The sequence below is a fragment of the Lolium rigidum genome, chromosome 1, assembly GCF_022539505.1.
Source record: "Lolium rigidum isolate FL_2022 chromosome 1, APGP_CSIRO_Lrig_0.1, whole genome shotgun sequence".
Lineage (NCBI taxonomy): Eukaryota > Viridiplantae > Streptophyta > Magnoliopsida > Poales > Poaceae > Lolium > Lolium rigidum.
In genome coordinates this window covers 51,326,432-51,349,648 of record NC_061508.1, presented here as the reverse complement: position 1 = coordinate 51,349,648, position 23,217 = coordinate 51,326,432, and the positions used below count along the sequence as shown (strand labels likewise).

The 23,217-nt window shown below is 41.9% G+C and overlaps 1 pseudogene; it reads right to left on the bottom strand.

Annotated features, from left to right (window-relative positions):
• Positions 1-11,964: 11,964 nt before the first annotated feature.
• On the bottom strand, positions 11,965-13,303 carry LOC124672833 (annotated as a pseudogene).
• Positions 13,304-23,217: the final 9,914 nt, after the last annotated feature.

Sequence of the window (23,217 nt, the reverse complement as noted above, 5' to 3'; positions counted from 1 at the left end):
CCAAAGTAAATTGCGTGTGTGCTACCTTTAAACCTTCAAAAATTGTCACCTTTGTTGTGTAAATTATAGCTCATAGGAAAATAGTCTAAAAAATATTGTGGCAAGTATTATGTCCTATGCATTTTTAGTTCTTATAAGTTGCTTGTTGTGTGATAACCATGCTGTCATGGGGAACACCATCAATATGCTTTTGTTGAATATCATGTGAATACTATATGCATGCTTATCTTGTTTGAAGTAAGGGAGATTTACCATGAGTTGCAAAGATTTGAGTATGCATATTGTTAGAGAGGAACATTGGACCGCCAACTAAAGCCATGTTCACATGGTGGAAGTTTCAGCTGGGCAAAAGTCCAAATATCTGTTGTCTTTTATTTCCCGGTATGGATGTCCAAAAAAGTTGAGATTCATCAAAATTGAGAAATCAAATGAGATCCATCTCCTAAGGATCTTTGTACAGGAGGCAAGGAGGTACCCCTTTGTGAAACTTGGTTAAAACATATGTATGCGATGCAAATACATGGAAGTCCAAGCTAACTAGGACAAGGTGTGAGCACTATTAGTATATTATGCATGAGGCAAGCAAACTTATAGAAAGTAATTATGCATAAGCCATACTATTTATGACTACCGTTGACATAAGTAGCACCTCTCAAGATAAATATTTTCAACACTCTTATTGCTTTCAAAATAAAAAGCTCTAGCACATGGGTAATCCCTGCTTCCCTCTGCGAAGGGTCTTTCTTTTACTTTCATGTTGAGTCTCCACCTTCTACTTTATGCACTGATTAAGATAGCATAGTTGTCATTCTTAGTGTAATGTGCATAGTCCTAAAATTATTATTGATTGATTCATGATTATGCTATTGCTTGCTCTCAAATTACTTGTATCTAGTCACCCTCTGAACTTTGAAGGTGTCCTTGCATTTATGTTTTGCTATTCCATAAGGATATGTTGAGTACTACTTTATTATGTTTACTCTATGCTTATAAACACACAGTTGCTTTTAATGCACTATTATTCATGATCTTTTGTTTGAGTTACTCTTCATGCTATAACATAGTTGCTAAGTTCTTTGTTAGAATTGTATCTATCATGTCTATGTCTAGAGTAGTTTGATCCTAGCTTACAATGCTTTACAATAACTTGATCAAGATTGTGTTGGCTTCATGTCACCTGAAAAATTATTTTTGTTGTCACTTACCTACTCGAGGACGAGCAGGAGTTAAGCTTGGGGATGTTGATACGTTGCAAACATATCTATAATTTTTGATGTTCCATGCTTGTTCTACACTAATTTCTATATGTTTTGTTTACACTTCGTGACACTGTTATGTATTTTCCGAAACTAACCTATTGACAAGATGCCACAGTGTCAGTTCCCTGTTTTCTGCCATTTTTGTATACAGAAAAGTTGTACAGGAAATATTCTCGGAATTGGACGAAACAAAAGCCGAAGTTGCTATTTTACCGAAGCGAAGACGGAGTCCAAAGCAGAGACGGAGGGGGCGCCGAGGCGGCCAAACCACCCTAGGCGCGAGCTGGCCTTGACCCGCGCCTAGGTATGGTGTGGGGCCCTCGGGCGCCCACCGACCTCGCCCTTCCGCCTATATAAAGCCTTCGACGCAAAAACCCTAAATATACAAGCCTCCGCCCACGAAAAGTTCCATAGCTCCGCCGCCGTTGCAGACAAGATTCGGGGGACAGAAGTCTCTGTTCCGGCACCCTGCCGGGACAGGGAATTGCCCCCAGAGGAATCTCCATCGACTCCACCGCCATCTCCATCGCCGTTGCTCACTCCTACGATGAGGAGTGAGTAGTTCTCACCCAGGGCTGAGGGCACGACCGGTACCTATGTGGTTTATCTCTCTCTCCCATGGTGTGATCTTTATGTGACCACGAGCTTTGTAATCTAGATGTCGTTATGCTAATCAAGTGGATTTTACTTATGTGATCTCCGGAGACTCCTTGACCCACGTGTGTAAAGGTGGAGTGTGTGCACCGTGTGGGTCTCTTAGGCTATATTTCACAGAATACTTGTTCACTGAATTATGATTTGAGTTGGATGTCTCTATGAAATTGTGGTGTGTTAGTACCGCCTATGAATGCTCAAAGTGGAGCGCGGGGTGTTCATTAGTACTTGGGAATACATTTTTAAGGTTTTATTTTGCAGACCTACGCAGTGGATTAGTGTTCGTTATCCAGCCGGAGAGTCTTTCAGAGTAGCATAGTGAAGTGCTTATATTTATATTCCTTTATGATATCATTGTTGAGAGTGACCACTAGTGAAAGTTTGATCCCTAGGCTTTGTTTCCAAACATCGAATCACCATTTATTTACTGTTTTACTGCATGTTTACTTGCTGCCATATTTATTTCAGATTGTTATTACCACTCATATTCATCCATATCACTTGCATTTTACTATCTCTTCGCCGAACTAGTGCACCTATACATCTGACAAGTGTATTGGGTGTGTTGGGAACACAAGAGACTTCTTGTATCCTAATTGCATAGTTGCTTGAGAGGGATATCTTTGACCTTTACCTCCCCGAGTTCGATAAACCTTGGGTGATCCACCTAAGGGAAACTTGCTGCTTTTCTACAAACATCTGCACTTGGAAGCCCAACACTGTCTACAAGAATAGAAGCGTGCGTAGACATGACCCCACACACGATCTTGCATAGATGTTGGATCAGAATATAAACTTAAGAACGGGGTACATAATATGCATCTATCAATACATCTCACAATATAATAAGACCAGATCTCATAAAACAATATCATAGAACAATGATCCACCACTTAGGTATTACAAATATGTCCATAATCATGATAGGCACCTCGTATGGTACTAAATACTATGAAGAACATGAGAGAAATAGATCAAGCTAATGCCATAAACCCGTAGTATAGAGGTGGACTACTCCCTCTTGGTCATGGTGATGATGATGAAGACATTGGAGAAGGTGGAGATCCCTCCGGTGGCAATCCCGGCGGAGTTTCCCCCTTCAATCTTCTCTACAGCAGCCTCCGTTTTGGTGTTTCTGTCTTTCTACGACGATCTCTTCCCGAGAACTCTTTGAGGCCATATATATATAGGGTTTTTAGGGGAAAATACGTCGGTCCGCGAAAGAATTAGGGCAAACGGGCGATCAACGGCTGAACAGAGGTGGGTGGCGCGGCTAGCCTTCCAGGCTGCGCCACCTGTGCTCTTTCGCCCCTCGGGCCTCTCCAGGTGTGCTTCAAGGGCCCATGATGTTGCTCCCGACGAAAAAATGATGCTCCAGAATTCCCAGGTCAATTTGACTACGTATAGGTCTCTGAAAGTGAAAAATACGCGAAACAGGGTTTTCCTATTTTGTAGGGTTATAAACCAAATAAAGGGGATCATTGGTAAATCCCCATAAATCAATGTAAAACATGGTATTATCATCATATATGTAGAAAATATGTGGAAATTCAATATGATAAAGGACAAAGTTCATGTATTCTTTTTACATGCATCAGCTCGTCGTTTGCCAACTGTGTAGAATCTCTTTCCACACCTCCTCGAAGTGCTTTAAGTGCTTGAAGAGAGATTTCCTTGGCCTTGGCAACCACAGAAGTGGCACCGAGCACCAGGTTGCGATGGCGATGTCTGCTACTCAAGGAGATAGTCACGATGGTCCTCGATCCTCCTAGTGCTCACAGTGGACACACCAGTTCACCGACTGTCAACACCCGGATTTTTAAGTCCAGATGCCTGTTATGCCATACATCGCAATCCCAAGAATATTGTTGTTGCGAGACATAACAGTTGAATATCATATTACATACCATAGTCGTCTTACAAATAGATCACATGATCCAATATTACACAAATAGTTGATCTACTGAGCAACGGACATACACAAGTTCATAGTGGAAGCGTAAGATAGAAGGGACTCTCTAGTCCACAGGCCAACGTCTGACGTCAGAAGATTCCCTAGTTGTCGTAGACATCTTGGTTGCCGTCATCTTGATAGTTCTGATCCTCTTCATAGTCTGGCCATTTGAATAGCCAGGGACACAGCCGTGAGTACTTTGAAGTACTCGCAAACTAATACTAATGTAAGCACTAACAATTCTAGTAAGGGGGTGCTAAGCTCTAGTTTATTTGCATAAAGCTAATTTTAGTTCACAAGTATTTGAGAAAGACTTATCATGTGCTAGACTAACTCAAGTGGGAACATTAGTGTCATTCCCACAACATTGTTGTGATTCAAAGTTCAAGTCACCAAGTCACATTTCATTTCAACATCATTTTGAAGAATTTGACATCGGAAACTGTATGGCCTTTCCAACCGTCCGTAACCGTGGACACGGCTATTCGAATAGATTTACACTCTGCAGAGGTTGCACACTTGTGCCACAACATTTGATTTCATCCGTCGGGATAACCCCGAATCATCGTAACACAGTACGTGGATCATCAACCATAACCTTTCACTTACAAATCCTAGTATGAGCACCTCTCCCCATGAGCTTGGCCTCCCAGTGAAGACCAACTCGTCAACCCGGGAACTGCACAGGGCTTGGCCGTACAATTCACCTCAATTCACATCATTTCTCAACAACGGAGGCAGCCTCGGCATAACCCCTATGACGTGTGTTCAGAGGGAACCCATACTAAGATGCATAAGTTTCCAGTTAAGCCCTACCCATAATCAGGTATTGTGGGGGTACTCAATATTGGAAAGGTATCGCATTCAAACCAATATCAGTTTTGTATCAAAAATCACCATCTTCTCTTGGTCATATTCACCTTCAAAATTCATTCAATGGAATGACTCCTCATTCTAAGGTTTTAAATTCATTTCCAAGTCACATGTTCCCATCTAGAGTAGTCAAGTTTTAGTATGTTAGCACTAGCACTAATCATGAGGGGGTGCTATCTTGCTTGGCTAGCTTGAGACTAACTTTGCTACACTAGTAATCTTAATCACTTAGACCAAAATAACTTATCCAAGTAACTCTTTGAAAAAAACAAGTAAAAACTTGTAAGGTAGAAACTTGGGATAGGCTTATGATAAGAAAGGTAAGAATCATGGTGCCCTGCCCCAAGGGGATTTACACTTTGCAAGAATATTAGCTTGCAACATTATAACTTGCAATAGTCTAGCTTGCCTTGGTGGTTGAGGTGATCAAAGTGCTCTTCCTCTTCTGGGTAGAATCCTTCCTCTTCCTGGTATTCTCCGGTACTAGCGTCTATACACGAATACGAGGATACAATCACCAAGCAATTCATTGGCTATTCTAAACATCACATGTATTCACACAACTATTCTAAGCACACAATTAATACAATTAGGGTGCATCGGTGGTGTGGCTTGAGGAAAAATAATTTCCTCTCATTACATATGTAAAATGATAGTTTCCATATAGTTCTTGAGAAATAATTTCCTCTCATTGAATCTTCTTTAAGATTTAATTTCTCAAACAATCACACATGAATTCATGTTGACCTAGGTCAACCATTCATTATCATCATTTGAGAAAATGATTTAAATGAGGTAGACCACCTCATACCATTTAATAATTCTACAAATGATTTAAATCCCAAGTATTTCATATAAGAGTGTTTGACCAGGGGTTCAAACATCACATGAATTCACTTGAGACAAGATTTAAATGAAGTAAAATACTTCATAAGATTTGCATAATAGTTTTGGACAATATCAACTAACTAAAATAGCCATATAGTCCTTTATTTAAACTAGGGCATGATCATTCAAAGTGACCACACCATTTTCTTGCAGAAACAATTAGTGTAAGTCAAATGTGAGCTATTGGAGTTGGAATTAACTAAATATCTATTTTTGTTGATTTTTAAGATTTAATTGAATGTGCAAAAGTCCCTGGCTTGTTCTTTTTGTCACTTTATTTCTACAACAGATCTCAAGGTGAGACCAGTGGCATGTTGTAGAACTTTTTCATAGCTTTCCAACAATATGAAATTTGTTAAATTTGGCCAAGCCAAACAGATTCTACTAAATTTCTAAGTTAGGTTCAGTATTGAATTCTCTGAAACAATTTAATTTGAAATTTGCTAAATGGGCTAGGCGGGAAAGAGATGGGCCGAAAGATTTAAAAAGCAACGGGGCTAGCCCAACTAGCGCTGCGGGCCAGCTGACAAAGGGGCCCGCGCGTCAGTGACTGTTACACGCCGAAGCGGTATGGGATGCGGTGGACCGTGCGATTAGAGATGAGATCGACGGCCGAGGATGGTCGTCTTCTCCGGCGTGAGGGAGGCTTACGGGAGGCGGAGGCAGGGGGTCGGAGCGGTCGTCGGAGCTCCGGCGGTCGTCGGAGTGGTGCGCAGCGACGTTGTCGATGACGAGGAACCTCCTGGTAGCAGTGGCGTTTCCTGGGGCGACCTCCTTCTCCGGCGAGCTTCAGCGACGGAGAGCGGCGGTGATCTTGCAATTGGAGGTCTCCGGTGACTAATCGAGCAAGGCGAGGTGGCGAGGAGAGTCTGTGTGAGGAGGGGAGGCTGAGGGTATGCTCGGATTGAGGGGAGGGGTGCTCCTTTTATAGTGGCGCAAGGTGCTGCAGGTGCCCGTGGTGGTCGTCGACGGCAATGACGCTCCAGGGCGCGAAGGGGCAAGGGATGGGGCGCAGGAGGTAGGCGACGGCTAGGCGGAGCTAGTGAGCTAGATGGCGAGGCTAGGCGAGGTCTATCCGTGTCGGGCGCAGGTGTGTACTGGCGCGGCCGTGGCGGGCGGATTCGTCCTCTCCGGCGACGGCGGGTACAGGCAGGTGACGCGAGCATGTCCGGCGAGCTCCACGTGGCGTGGCGGGTACCATGGCGAGCGGAGGCGGTCGGGGTACGGCGGAGTACGGCGAGGTAACGCGTGGCCAGTGGCGTCCGCGCGTGTACAGCGCGACGTCATCGGCATGGCTGGGTGATCTGGGCGCGCGAATGCCGGGGTGTGTCGGCGTCCTTGCGATCAACGGCGAGTACCGTCGTACTCAGGAGATCCAGGGGGACTTGGAGGACAAGGTGGTCGTCGTTGGGAAAGTGAGGAGAGGAGGGGAGCATGTCCATGTGTGACATGGCCGACATGGCCATGCCATGCAAGCTTGGCTTGCCCTCCTTAGGGTTTCTGTGCTATGGAGTGAGAGAGAGAGGGTCAGGGAGCAAGGTAGGGTCGAGTGGGGCAGTAGGGTTGGCCAAAACATTATTTTAAAAAGGGTTTGAAATTATTCCATATTTGAAATTTCCAAAGTTTTCCCAAATTTGGTTGAGCTCAAATGGATTCAAAATTTGAAAGTGGTGAGTTTGGTTAAGTTGTAAATGACCAGGGAGAATGAGAGGTGGTGGTGGAATTTAGAAACTCAAAGAATTGCAAATTTGGCTAAGTGTGAGATTGTTCCACATAACAAAAAGTCTCAACTTTGCATGAGCATAGAATTTGATCCAAAGTGAATTTGGCATGGTGGTCTTTACCAAATTTGTTCACCTTGATGTGCTCTTGGATGACATGCAAAGAATTGGGAAAGTTTAGTTTGAAAAACTTGAATTGCAGGGGCTCAAAGTGGCGACCAGATTGTAGATGGCAGATTTGACCATAATCACATGTGATCACAATTTGAGTTTGAAATTGATTTGATTGGTGTTTGTTTGATTCCAAAAGTTGTAATAAGGGTTTAGTAACATAATACAATTAATGGGGAAGACCAAAATGGTCTAGGTCAAAGATTTGGAAAAATGGCATAAGCCATATGTGAGGGTTTTGTGATTTTCTACTTTTTATTCTTTTCTCCTTCTTGGCTTCTCTTGGACAAGAGTGAGGTTTATTTGGTGTTAGATTGAGTTGGGTAAAAGGTTCAAACCATTTTGAGGCAATGGAAGGGCCTAGGTCAAGATTGGATATTTTGGCTAAGTGCCACATATGCCTCTATGCATATGTTTGATTTTATTTTTCTTCTCACTTGAATTGGTTGGTAAATACTTTGTGGAGTGTGTTGATGTATTTCAAATCACCTACCAAGGTTAACACTCAAGGTTGGGGCATTTGCAAAAAGTAGCCATAGGCTTGCATATGCCTTTTTCTTAATTAAGATCATTTCTTTTTATTTTGTTTTTCAAGGGTTGGTGAGAAGAGAGATGAGGTTTTAGGGTTTAGTAAGTTTTGCAATGGTTCACCACCATTTAGCCAAGTAAGAAAGGTAGGGTTCAAAAATTTACATATTAGGGCTACATGCCCACCTATGTCTTTTTCTTTTATTTTGGTTTCTCAAAAAAAAGGATCCAAATGATTTTTGAGAAGGTTAAGGTTTAGGGTTTTTCTTATTTGATTTCTTTCTCTCGTATTTTATTTGGTTTGTGATCTTCACTTGATCACTTTAGGGTTTTAGGGTTTATCACATAAGCAAAATAACACACATCATGGCAAAACACAGATATTATGTATGAGCACTAGACATAGCACTCTATGTAAGAAAAGTTTTTGTTGGTTCTCATTTTTGGAAAAAGGAAATTCATTTTCTCTTTGTTTTGAAATTTGGGGTGTTACACCGACCCGATGTGGTAAACTTGCTCCGGCGATACTCACCCATCACTCACGAGCTCGACCGCTGCACTACAAGGGAACCCTACCATGACACGATCATTTTCATGCGGCAAACAAACTAGGTATGCGTATTCATAATGTTGGTCATGCACTTTTGCCAACTCCGTCATCTAAACCATTGAATGTTAATCATGTTCTTCATGTTCTTGATGCCACTAGCAACCTTTTATCTATGAGTAAACTCTCTCATGATAATAATGTTTTTATTGAACTTCACCCTCATGATCTTTTTGTAAAGGATTAGGACACGAGGGAGCAACTTCTTAGTTTGTTGCCATGGTGGTCTATATGAGATTAAATTCCCAGTTATCAAGCAAGCGCTCAACAGTATGAAGGTGTCACATGGTGTGTGTGTGGCACAAGCACCTAGGTCATCGAGCATCTCAAGCAGTTCAACATAAACATAAGGCTCGAGCAGAACCCGACTTTAAATTAATAAAGCCGCAACGGCAGAAGCCAGACAACATATGGTAACTGACATAGTTAGGATGGAGGGAAGCCCAATCAGACCTGAGTACATGAAGAATATAATCATCCGAACCGGGCACATACAGGCCACGCCCCAATGCAACACCTACGACCACCCGACGACTAGAACATAAATATGTAGAAACAAAGATAGGCAAGCGCTAGTCTCTGTCCCTGATAGTGGCATGAAGAGCTCTAATCTTGCCGATCACCAGTTCCACCGCCTGATGATCATCACTACTAGCCAGAAGCTTCCATACCTGCAGATACATAGTCATTTTGTACAAGCCGTCAGTTGGTTGGGCCGGGAACACGCCCTCAATTGTGAATTTATTCCTAAGATTCCACAAGGTCCAGAGCAGGGCGGTACACGCTAACCAGAAAACTCTCCTAGTTTGGCCAACGTGGACATGCATAATCCTAAAGATATCGGCAAAGCACGAGGGGTTCCAAGAGCAATTCAACAGTTCTCTGACCGTGCTCCACACGAAACGAGCAAGCGGGCAACGAAAGAAGATGCGGTTATTATCTTCCACCTTCCCACATAAGGCACACACACCATTTAAAAGGCCCCTACACTTTCGAATGTTGTCATTGGATGGAGTAACTTTTTAGTCAAGGAAGATGTGTCCTTTGAGTGGGGTCTTGATCTCCCACAAGGCACTGTAGTGTTTGCGGGGAATACCCGGGCACATCTTCTTGTATAGAGACCGAACGGAGAAACTCCCGTCAGTCAAGCAGTTCAATATGTTCTTCATAGTCATGATTTTTATTTATTTATTGTAGAGTCCAAAAAGATAAAGCAATTTATGATGCTTGTTAACAAGGTAAAAATCATGGGTGTGCCTATGTCTCAGTTGACTGAGATTTTCTTAAGTCTCAGTCAACTCAGAAAAGTGCAACTGCAGTTTAAAAAAATGTGCAACTCAAATCAGTTGCACTTTTCTAGTAGAAAAGTGCAATTGCACTTTTTTGATAGAAAAGTGCAACTCAAGTGCATTTTTGTAGGTGACTGAGACTTAAGTAATTCTCAGTTGACTGAGACTTGCTAAATCTCAAGCGACTGAGATTTCCTTATGTCTCAGTCGACCTTGACAACTGTTGGATCAATCTTCAAGATTCGTGCACAGTTCGCGAACGGGCAGAAAAATTATTAAACGGGAGGAGCAAGGTGCAGAGTCGAACTCACGACCTGTGGAAAGGGGTGTGACACCTCAGCCACTAGGATAACCTATTTACGTTAGTTTCAATGTCTACGGTAACGTCTTATATTTTGAGCTCTGTTTCCATTTACTACAAAGAACAAATGAGAGGGAATTTGTGCTGATTTCATTTTCTTCTGCCTTCTTTCTGTTATTTGTATATTTTTTGTTTCATTTTTGTGGTCACCTTTAAAAAATGTGCAAATACCTCATTATTTTTATTTTTCATTTTTTGCCATCTAAATAGATTGCTCTTTTTGTCGACAAAAGTACAAGTATTTTTTTCTAATTTATTATCTTGTCGACCCATTTTTTTTTTCAAAATTGTTGATCAACATCCACTTTTATTTGATGGAGAGGATATGTGTAACTAGCAAAAAAAAAATAGACACTAGTTGCACTTTTCTCAAGAAATACGCAACTAGCAAGCTATATTCATGAATTGCACTTCTTCAAAAGAAATATGAAACCGTATCCGGTTTCAATATGAGTTGCACTTTTTCTCGAGAAATATGCAACTAGTAACTATTTATTGATACGAGTTACATTTTTCTAAATAATTGTGTAACTAGAAGTTTTCTATGTGAGATGCACTTTTCTCCAACAATATGTAACTTTTCAATATGAGTTGCACTTTTTCTCAAGAAATATGCAACTAGCAGCCTATATTTGATGCGAGTTTCACTTTTCATAAGAAATATGCAACTCCATCTGCTTTTTCATTTTGAGTTGCAGTTTTTCTCAAAAAATATACAACTAACACCCTATATTTGATGTGAGTTGCACTTTTCATAAGAAATGTGCAACTCGATCTGTTTTTTATTTTATTTTGAGTTGCACTTTTCCTCAAGAATTGTGCAACTAGCATCATATATTTGATGTGAGTTACACTTTTCATAAGAAATGTTCATTTTGAGTTGCACTTTTCCCTAAGAAATGTGCAACTAGCAGACTATTGATACGAGTTACACTTTTCTAATTAAAGAAATGTGCAACTAGCATATTTTTTTGGTTTTTATATATTTTTTCCTATATTTTGGGTTGGGTTTGTCTATGTCTTAGCCGAGCAAGATTTTCTTAAGTTTCAGTCAAATAAAAAAGTGTAACTTGGTCCAGTTGCATTTTTTAGCTAGAAAAGTGCAATTGCACTTTTTGCTAGAAAAGTGCAACTGAAACATTTTGTTGTGGATCACTGCGATTTAAGAAATTTTCAGTCGACTAAGACGTAGCAAATCCGTAATTTGTTTTGCTTGTTCTTGTATTTCAAATCACTCACTCTTTTCAAATAAATTTTATAAAATGTCTAAAGCATGCATGTTTAATTTTAATTTCCGTTCAAGTACTAGTACTAGGCTAAGTGAAATCCAAACTATTGTAGTTAGCTTCGTCCAAATTAAAAATCTGTACGTCATGTTCTTCTACAGTACAGCCGTACATGTAGGTTGCTAGCTAGCAAAACATGGATACACATACTGTTGTGCATATGCTTCGATCGACTGAGACGTAACAATATCTCAGTCGACTGCTCCATAGTCGCCCCCAAAAATCATCAATTGCCTTTCTCCTTGTCCAGTCGTGTAACAACTTCTCCTCTAGGACTATGTATAGTTTGCTACTATAAATATACATGGTATTGATTGTAGAAAACGTAAAAAGCCAGGAAAACGAACAAAGACGAAATAGAAAGATGGGTCGATCAGGGGAGTAGCATCTGGAGCAGCATCTCGTTCCACACGTCGATGGGGCCGGGCAGACACCAGTGCACGCAGTCGTTGTAGAGCGTCACGTTCTCGTGCGCCCAGTGCCCGTACCGGCTCGGATGCCCGTCCGGCCGGAGCAGCATCGCCGCCGTCGTGTCCATCAGCAGTTCAGCACCATCCTCACCCCTCTCTCCCTCGCCGCTTTCTCCGCCGCCTCAAACTCCTCGACCTGCGCCGTGTAGAAGTCCAGGTCCAGCCCGGCCACCCTTGACTCGTTGGCCGCGGACGGCCACGTCCGCCGGCAGTCGCCGCCCTTGTCCCAGTCCCCACCCTCGAAGTGGGACATCGGCGACACCGTCCGCACGATCACGGTCCCGTTAAACCCCGGCAGGCTGGCCACCGCACGCAGCGCCGTGCGGTGCGCCACGCGCAGCGAGTACCGCAGCGTGTGTTGGGGCACGCCCGGGACGAGGCAGTAGTAGCAGGCGACGAGGCGGCCGGACTCGTAGAACAGGGACGGGCGCGTGAACCATGTCGCCGCCCGCCGAGATGACCACGTAGTCGTAGCCCGCCACGAGCGGCAGCCACGCCTCGTCCGGCTCGTCGAGGTACAGGTTCCACAGCCGGCCGCCGCCGTTGTCGGAGTCGGACAGGTTCGCCTTGACGAGGAACGGCGACCAGAAGACGGAGACGGTGAAGTTGTGTGACGCGTAGTGCAGCGTTCTGAATTCTTGGTTTTGCGTCGGGGAGACGTCTTTGGGGTACTCCACCTGCAAACAATTTTAAGTGAATTATAATTTTGACTCTCTAATCAATTCAATTTTCCGATGAATTTAAGCTAATTAAACTGATGATGATTACCTTGGTCAGGAGGCAGATGAGGGACTGCATGTTGTTCCGGGCCAGCGAGTCCCCGACGAACGCCATGGATCGGCCCCTGACGGCGTCCAAGAACCCCGCCGCGTCGAACCGCGGGAGCTCGCAGCCGGAAGGCCGCCATCGCCACTTGAGGAACCCGAGGTCCGGGCGGCCGTACTTCATGCAGTTCTGGTGCTCCTGTATATACGGGCAGCTCCGGTTGGTGTAGTACGGCACCGCTCCACCGTCGTCCGGCACCCACTCGCCCCGGAAAATGTCGCATCCCTTCGGCACCCGGGTGACGGCATGAGTGGAGTTCTTGGCGGCGATAGGGCGCCCAGAACCTGACGAGGAGGTGGAGACGATGCCGTAGGTGTCGAAGAAAGAATGACGGTAGGGCGTGGTGAAGATGAAGAGTACGATGGCGAGCCCCGCGAGGGACACCACTGTCGGGTTGACGAGCCGGAGCTTCTGCATCGGCCGGCTGATTCACGGAGATCTCTTACTACGTACGTACAATGCGCAGAAGCAGCTGCTAGAACTAGAAGTGGTGTTCGCGTCTGCACAGCTTACACTTGTGATCGATGGTGGATTCCACGTCACACCCTGAGTGCTAAACAGGTGCGCTTGAACTAGACCGTGAGCACTGCCAAACTGTGACCCATTCCATACTTCTCCATGTTTTTGACTGTCCTGGTCCTCGTCCCAGCCGGCACCATTTGGGTCGCTCAGCTTTGGAAAGTATGTGACAGATCTGGAAATAAAGTAGTTGTTCAATAACACTCATAAGGTTATGCTAGAGGGACGAGCGCTGCACAGATGCCATGTCTCGATACTATTCTGATTTCTTTCATAAACTGTCACAATATAGATAATATGGACAAAAATATGAACATCTACAATGTAAAATCAATACCAATATAGATGATTTTTATATAGTATAATTTACACCGTAGGGGCTTCCCTACGGTATAGGTGTAAAAGAATACCAATATAGATCCACTACAAAATATGCTCTCATAATTTATTTGTTCAAAATTATACTCCGTAGGTTTTTTTTCGAAATGGGGATTAAAACCCCGGCTTCTGCATCATGATGATGCACACGGTATTTTATTAAGAAGTTACGAGTACATTGTTTAAAACATCTCAAGCATCGCCCAAAATTGATACAAAAATCAACCAGCGAAAGAAACAAAGCAAAAAATGACTACACATCAACGTATCCGCTATTGTGTCGCCAGCCAGTCTGGCATAAGATATCCTGAGCGACTATCTGGAGCTGTGTGCATCCAGTAGCCATAGCATCCCGTTGCTCTTCCGGTGACAGGAGAGCCCACAGCTGAACCCAATGTGACACCATATGGATAACCTGCAAAAAGTGGAAAGATTGTTTTTTGTTAAAAATAATATCATTCCTCGCCCTCCATATAGACCAACATAAGGCAGAAACCCCAATAGGGATGAAAGCCTTAGATTGTCTATCAACTCCATTTAACCAATTACCAAACATATTCGTAATATTGGTTGGAGGTGGAAGATCATATGTGAAATTAACCGTGCACCAAAGTAGTTTAGCTAAAGGGCAAGTTATGAAGAGGTGTTCAATAGTCTCTGCTCTCCGCAAAAAACACATTTCGTACACCCATTCCACCGACGTTTAGCTAAATTATCTTTAGTAAGCAACACCTTATTACTTAGGAACCGCATAAATATTTTATCTTAAGAGGAATTTTAACTTTTCATAGGTATTTTCTCAAAAAAGGGGTGTGGTCATTCATAAGATCCTCATACATAGATTTCACCTTAAACAAGCCATTGAATGTCAAACTCCAAACAAATCGATCATTCTCTCCATTTAGATTAACCATCATAAGTTTTTAGCATATCTGTAACCACAAAGTCCATTTGTTACTCACCATCAGCCTTTTGAAACTAATATTCAGAGGTGTTTGAGCTAACACATGAGCTACCGTTACATTCTTGTGATGCACAATATTATATAAAGATGGATATTGTTGGGCTAGTGGTATTTTTCCTAACCAAGTATCTTCCCAAAAACGAGTAATTGCTCCATTACCAACTTTGAAAAAACCTCTACGAAGGAAGTCGTCCTTAACCCCCATCAATCCCTTCTGGAAAGAAGAGTCTTGATGAGGGGGAACCCAGTGGGTCCTCCTTGGTTGATGTCCGATCTTTCACAGCGAGAACCTGGAGTAGTAAATCCTCCCAACAACGCGATGAACGCAGCCTGGAGAAGAGGGAACGAATCCAGCAAGCAACGGATCGATGAACGATACGCCTCAAACCTGAGCTAGACAATCCTTGATGAACACAAGAACCTTCGCAGCGGATAATATAGATAAACGGCAGCGCCGTACCCCCTGAGAGATGATACACGTGAACACACGCAATAGGGAAAACCCTAATCTTGAGACTAAACTTGTTCTATCTCTAACCCTAGCCGCACCTCCACTTATATGAGGGGTGGGGTGGCTGGCCAGCCCTAGTGGGCCTCTCTACCTTGGTTTGGACAGGCCCAAACCAAACTGACTCAATTTATTAAAAACCCTAATTGACCCACATATTGTTGGAGATATGCCCAAGAGGCAATGATAAAATGGTTATTATAATATATCTTTGTGTTTATGATAATGTTTGCATACCATCATACTATTTCCTACAAGCATGTTAATTTTTGTGGAATGCATAGACCTTGTGGAATTAATCAAATCGAAGATGAATATTGTATCCATCATACTAATGAAAAAACTAGAAAGTGGTCCAGGGCGCTAGATGATCTTGGTAAAAAGGTTTGTGTCCTCTATCCTTTTATTTGTGAACTTTGCCATAGAGTGGGTCATTTTAATTTTCAATGCTCCTCCAATGATAATTTGAACCCCATGAGTGCTGCAAATTTGTATTGTGATGATGAAATTACTCCTAATCAGCATGATGAACTTACTTTATTCTTGTGGTGTGAAGAGTTATCAAGAAAAATTTCTTTGTTAGATATTAACGATCTTGATATTGATGATGTCCTGCACAGGTGTTTTTCTTATTGCATTGATAATTGCTATACAAATACTTACATACAAAATATTTTAGAAGATGACACCTTGCCAAAATATGATAGGACCGCTGTGTGCTTTGAACTTATTAATGAAAAGGAGGAATCCTCCCAAGTTTCTTCTATTGTTTCTGAAAATAAAACAGGTTATGAGGAGAAGCCTCTCATCAAGCCTCTCCCCCCTAAAGAAAGGAACGAGGAGAATGAGAAGAAGAAGAAGGGAACGAAGAAGAAGAAGAAGAAGAAGAAGAAGAAGGGGAATAAAAAGGAAGAGGTAACAACATATCCCCGCGTGTATGAGATAACGATAGGTAACCGTAAGTATGTTGCTCCTGATGATTATTATGATAATGAATCTGAATACAATGATCTTCCTATGCCCTTTACCTACATTAGTGATCATGATTTGAAAGAGCACACTACTTTTGATATTGCAAATCTCTGGGAAACTAATTATGAAAATGATAATGTTAATAATTGCCATAGTATCAGTACTATCCATGCTTCCTCCCATAATGATATAGAAAGCTCTAAGCTTGGGGATGAGGTGTTTGAAAATCCTTTTGCTACTGATCATTATATGTTTGATACATCTCCTTCTAGTAACAATGATGGTATGGTCACAGATGAACATACCGTGAAAGATAACTATTCTACTTCTTATGATGACACTCGTGCCTCCAATCTTTGATGATTATTATAAAGAATGCTATGATATAGGTTATAACTATCCTTATGAAACTTGTCATAGTTATGATTGGATTGCCAAAAACAATTCCCTTAGTATGCAACTTGTTTACCATGTTCAAATTCTTGATAATGATCCTCGCTTCAATTACTATTAATGAGAAGAGTTTTTCTTATGCCAAAAATAATGATACTTTTATGCATATGAACCATGATAAGAATGTTTTAAGTGATGGATATATTGTGGATTTCATCAATGATGCTACTGAAAGTTATTATGAGAGAGGGAAACATGGTTATATGCATCTTAATAATATTAAGTTTCCCCTCTTTATGTTGAGAATTTTGAAGTTGTGCTTGTATTGCCTTCTTATGCTTGTCACTTTGTTCTTCATGAATTTATTTGTGTACAAGATCCCTTTTCATAGGAAGCATGTTAGACTTAAATGTGTTTTGAATTTGCTTCTTGATGCTCTCTTTTGCTTCAATTCTTATTTCTTATGGGAGTGCATCATTAAAACTGCTGAGCCCATCTTAATAGCTATAAAGAAAGCACTTCTTGGGAGATAACCCATGTGTTTATTTTACTACAGTACTTTTGTTTTATATTTGAGTCTTGGAAGTTGTTACTACTGTAGCAACCTCTCCTTATCTTATTTTATTGCATTGTTGTGCCAAGTAAAGTCTTTGATAGTAGGGTTGATACTACATTTGGATTACTGCGCGTAAACAGATTTCTTGTCGTCACGAATTTGGGCAGGGTTCTCTCGTAGGTAACTCAGAAAAATCTGCCAATTTACGTGCGTGATCCACGGATATGTACGCAACTTTCATTCAATTTGAGCTTTTTCATCTGAGCAAGTTAAGTGCCTCTGGAAAATTCGTCTTTACGGACTCGTTCTGTTTTGGACAGATTCTGCCTTTTATTTCGCATTGCCTCTTTTGCTATGTTGGATGGATTTCTTTGTTCCATTAACTTCCAGTAGCTTTGGGAAATGTCCAGAAGTGTTAAGAATGATTGTGTTATCTCTGAACATGTGAATTTTTGATTATGCACTAACCCTCTAATGAGTTTGTTTCGAGTTTGGTGTGGAGGAAGTTTTCAAGGGTCAAGAGAGGAGGATGATATACTATGATCAAGAAGAGTGAAAAGTTTAAGCTTGGGGATGCCCCCGTGGTTCATCTCTGCATATTTCAAGAAGACTCAAGCATCTAAGCTTGTGGATGCCCAAGGCATCCCCTTCTTCATCAACAACATTATCAGGTTTCTTCTCTTGAAACTATATTTTTATTCGGTCACATCTTATGTACTTTACTTGGAGCGTCTGCTTGTTTTTGTTTATGTTTGAATAAGTTCATCCTTGTGTGGGAGAGAGACACGCTCCGCTGGTTCGTATGAACACATGTGTTCTTAGCTTTTAATGTTCATGGCGAAGGTTGAAACTGCTTCGTTCATTGCTATTTGGTTGGAAACAGAAAATGCTGCATGTGGTAAATGGTATAATGTCTTGAATAATGTGATACTTGGCAATTATTGTGCTCATATAGATCATGTTTAAGCTCTTGCATCATGTACCTTGTACCTATTAATGAATAACTTCATAGAGCTTGTTAAAATTTAGTTTGCATGATTGGTCTCTCTAAATCTAGATATTTTCTGGTTAAGGTGTTTGAACAACAAGGAGACAATGTAAAGTCTTATAATAGCTACAATATGTTTATATGTGAGTCTTGCTGTACCATTTTATACTTGAGTTTGTTTCAAACAACCTTGCTAGCCTAGCCTTGTATTGAGAGGAATTCTTCTCGTGCATCCAAATCCTTGAGCCAAAATCCATGCCATTTGTGTCCACCATACCTACCTACCACATGGTATTTCTCTGCCATTCCAAAGTACATTACTTGAGTGCTACCTTTAAATTTCTATTCTTTGCCTTTACAATATATAGCTCATGGGACAAGTAGCCTTAAAAACTATTGTGGTGAAGAATATGTACTTATGTGTCTTATTTCTGGGGACGCCATCAACTTTTACCTTTGTTGAATATCATGTGAGTTGCTATGCATGTTCGTCTTGTCTGAAGTAAGAGCGATTTTCATGATCAAATGGTTTGAGTATGCATACTGTTAGAGAAGAACATTGGGCCGCTAACTAAAGCCATGAATCATGGTGGAAGTTTCAGCTTTGGACACAAATCCTCAATCTCTTATGAGAATATTATTCGTTGTTGAATGCTAAAGCATTAAAAGAGGAGTCCATTATCTCGTTGTCTATGTTGTCCCGGTATGGGTGTCTAAGTTGAGAATGATCAAAAGCGAGAAATCCAATGCGAACCTTCTCCTTAGACCCTTGTACAGAGCGGCATAGAGGTACCCCTTTGTGACACTTGGTTGAAACATATGCTATGCAATGATAATCCATGTTAATCCAAGCTAATTAGGACAAGGTGCGAGCACTATTAGTATACTATGCATGAGGCTTGTAACTTATAAGATATCTTATACATAACACATATGCTTTATTACTACCGTTGACAAAATTGTTTCTTGTTTTCAAAATGAAAAGCTCTAGCACAAAAATAGTAATCCATGCTTCCCTCCGCGAAGGGCCTATCTTTTACTTCATTGTTGAGTCAGTTTACCTATTCTTTCTATCCTAGAAGCAAACACTTGTGTAAACTGCGTGCATTGATTCTTACATGTTTCCCTATTGCACTTGTTATATTACTTTGTGTTGACATTTATCCATGAGATATACATGTTGAAGTTGAAAGCAACCGCTGAAACTTATATCTTCCTTTGTGTTGCTTCAATGCCTTTACTTCGAACTTATTGCTTTATGAGTAACTCTTACGCAAGTCTTATTGATGCTTGTCTTGAAAGTATTATTCATGAAAAGTCTTTGCTACATGATTCAGTTGTTTAGTCATTATCTTTACTATCACTTCATTCATTTCATATGCTTTACAATAATGTTGATCAAGATTATGTTGGTAGCATGTCACTTAAGAAATTATCATTGTTATCGTTTACCTACTCGAGGGCGAGTAGGAACTAAGCTTGGGGATGCTTGATACGTCTCAAACGTATCTATAATTTCTTATGTTCCATGCTTGTTTTATGACAATACTTACATGTTTTGTTCATACTTTATGATGTTTTGATGCGTTTTCCGGAACTAACCTATTAACGAGATGCCGAAGTGCCAGTTCCTGTTTTCTGCTGTTTTTGGTTTCAGAAATCCTAGTAAGGAAATATTCTCGGAATTGGACGAAATCAACGCCCAGGACCTTTTTTCCCCGGAAGCATCCAGAGAGTCAGAGAGGCACCAGAGGGGAGCCCTGGGGGCCCCACCCCACAGGGCGGCGCGGTCTGGACCCTGGGCGCGCCAGCCTATGGGGGGCCACCCCCTGGCTCCTCCGAGGCCGCCTCTTCACCTATTAAAGCCGTCCTGACCTAAATCTTCGACACGGATTGACGAAACACCCGAAAACCTTCCAGAGCCGCCGCCATCGCGAAACTCCAATTCGGGGGACAGAAGTCTCTGTTCCGGCACCCTGCCGGGACGGGGAATTGCCCCCGGAAGCCATCTCCACCGCCATCTTCACCGCCATCGCTGTCTCCATGATGAGGAGGGAGTAGTTCTCCCTGGGGCTGAGGGCTCTACCGTAGCTATGTGGTTCATCTCTCTCTTTGTGATCTAGTTGTGTTACTCTGGTGATGTTATTAAAGTAGTCTATTCCTCCTCCATGATGTAATGTTGACAGTGTGTGCATCATGAAGTACTTGGTGTAGGTTATGATTGTGATCTCTTGTAGATTATGAAGTTAACTATTACTATGATGGTATTGATGTGATCTAATCCCCCTTTCATAGATGATGTTGACAGTGTGCATGCTTTGTTAGTACTCGGTGTAATTGCGTTGGTCTATCATGCACTCTAAGGTTATTTAAATATGAACATCGAATGTTGTGGAGCTTGTTAACTCCGGCATTGAGGTGCTCTTGTAGCCCTACACAACTAATGGTGTTTGTCATCCAACAAGAGAGTGTAGAGTGGTTTTATTATGTGATCAATGTTGAGAGTGTCCACTAGTGAAAGTATGATCCCTAGGCCTTGTTTCCAAACATCGAATCTCCGTTTATTTACTGTTTTGTTGCATGTTTACTCGCTGCCATATTTTATTCAGATTGCTATTGCCACTCATATACATCCATACTACTTGTATTTCACTATCTCTTCGCCGAACTACTGCACCTATACATCTGACAAGTGTATTAGGTGTGTTGGGGACACAAGAGACCTCTTGTATCGTGATTGCAGGGTTGCTTGAGAGGGATATCTTTGACCTCTTCCTCCCTGAGTTCGATAAACCTTGGGTGATCCACTTAAGGGAAACTTGCTGCTGTTCTACAAACCTCTGCTCTTGGAGGCCCAACACTGTCTACAAGAATAGAAGCACACGTAGACATCACCGGCCCCGAGCCCGGTCAACCGGCCTGTGGACCGGGGCGGGTCGCGAAATTTCGCCTTCTTCCCGAATGCAGACGCGATTTTTCGCGATTTTGACCTCCGAAACAGCCATGGATGACCTCCAAACTGCACCAAACAACGCCAAACTTCCTCCAACCAAACTCCTTCGACCGAGAGCCAAACTCCTCCGATCTTAGGGCTAATCTTTTCCGAACGAACCGATCCAAAGAGATCGATCAACAAAACCTCGCCGTGAGCAACCCAGTAATCTGATACCAGATGATGAGGGGGAACCCAGTGGGTCCTCCTTGGTTGATGCCCGATCTTTCACAGCGAGAACCTGGAGTAGTAAATCCTCTCAACAACGCGATGAACGCAGCCTGGAGAAGAGGGAACGAATCCAGCAAGCAACGAATCGATGAACGATACGCCTCAAACCTGAGCTAGACAATCCTTGATGAACACAAGAACCTTCGCAGCGGATAATATAGATAAACGGTAGCGCCGTACCCCCGGAGGGATGATACACGTGAACACACGCAATGGGGAAAACCCTAATCTTGAGACTAAACTTGTTCTATCTCTAACCCTAGCCGCACCTCCACTTATATGAGGGGTGGGGTGGCCGGCCAGCCCTAGTGGGCCTCTCTACCTTGGTTTGGACAGACCCAAACCAAACTGATTCAATTTACTAAAAACCCTAATTGGCCCACATATGACCATTACATAAACTAGGATAAATAAGCTGGTGGAGTCCTGAATCTGGGCTCCACATAGGCCTCCATGCCCGTATCAAGTCTGTAGGCTTAGCTTTCACCTCAGATAAGGTCCTTTGTCTTAGGTATTTATTATGTAGCAATTCTTGCCACACCCCTTCCTCGTTAAGAAGTTCATAAAGCCACTTACTCAATGAACATCTATTTTTGAGTTCGAGAACCTCAATACCTAAGCCCCCTTGATCTTTGGGTCGCCAGACAATATTTCATTTTGTAAGTCTATATTTTCTCTTATTTTCATCTGACTGCTAAAAAATCTAGACCTATAGAAATCAAGTCTTTTCCTTGCCCCAACAGGTATCTCTAGAAAGGACAACATAAACAAAGGTAAGCTTGTTAAAATTGAATTGATAAGGACAAGTCTATCCTCATAGGACAATAATTTGTCTTTCCAGCATCCCAATTTACTTTCAAACCGGGTCTCCACTGGATATCAATCAGAATTCCTGAGTTTTCTGTAATTGATAGAAATACCTAAGTACCTAAAGGGTAAGGAACCAGCGTCGCATCCAAATATCTGCTTGTACTGATCAACCTCATCCTTTGCCTTACCAAAACAAAAAAATCTTACTTTTATGAAAGTTAATTTTAAGTCCCGAGAGCTCTTCAAACAGACATAGAATTAATTTCATATTAACAGCTTTTAAGAGGTCGTGCTCAAAAAAAAAAGATTGTATCATCGGTATATTGTAATATAGAGATGCCACCCTCAACAAGATGAGGAATAAGCCCCCAACTTGACCATCATCTTTTGCTCGTTCAATTATGATGGCTAGCATATCAACTACAATATTAAAAAGCATTGGAGACAACGGATCTCCTTGCCTCAAAACTTTTTTTGTCTGAAAATATTGACCAATGTCCATTTTTCTATAAGATTAGTCAAACTTATAATAAGATGTTGACTTTTGACCAAAAATATACTACGTAGGATCTATTTTATAGAATAGCTAGATTGAGACCGTCACTACCATTTTGCGTTGTAAAGTATGTGACAGATCTGGAAAAATAAAGTCCCCATTCGACATACTAGTAGTATCTGAAAGTTATAACACGCTGTTTACAAAATGGCGGGTGAACTCCAGATCGTTGATCTTGACAGGCCAGGCTAGTCAAAGACATGGAAGGTCTACATCTAGCTGAATTTACAGGTAGCCAGAGTGCTCATGGTCTCGTACAAGCGCACCTGTTTATTTAGCACTCGGTTTACGTGGAATCCACCATTACAAGTGTAAGCTGCACACCGATTGCGTAGCAAACCCATGGACATGCTCATGAACGTACGTGAAGCATGGCAAAAAAAATTGTGACTATAATATACCAACTCACGTCTTGATAAACTGTTAAACGTAATGCAGTACCGATCCGTTGTTGTCAGTCTGGG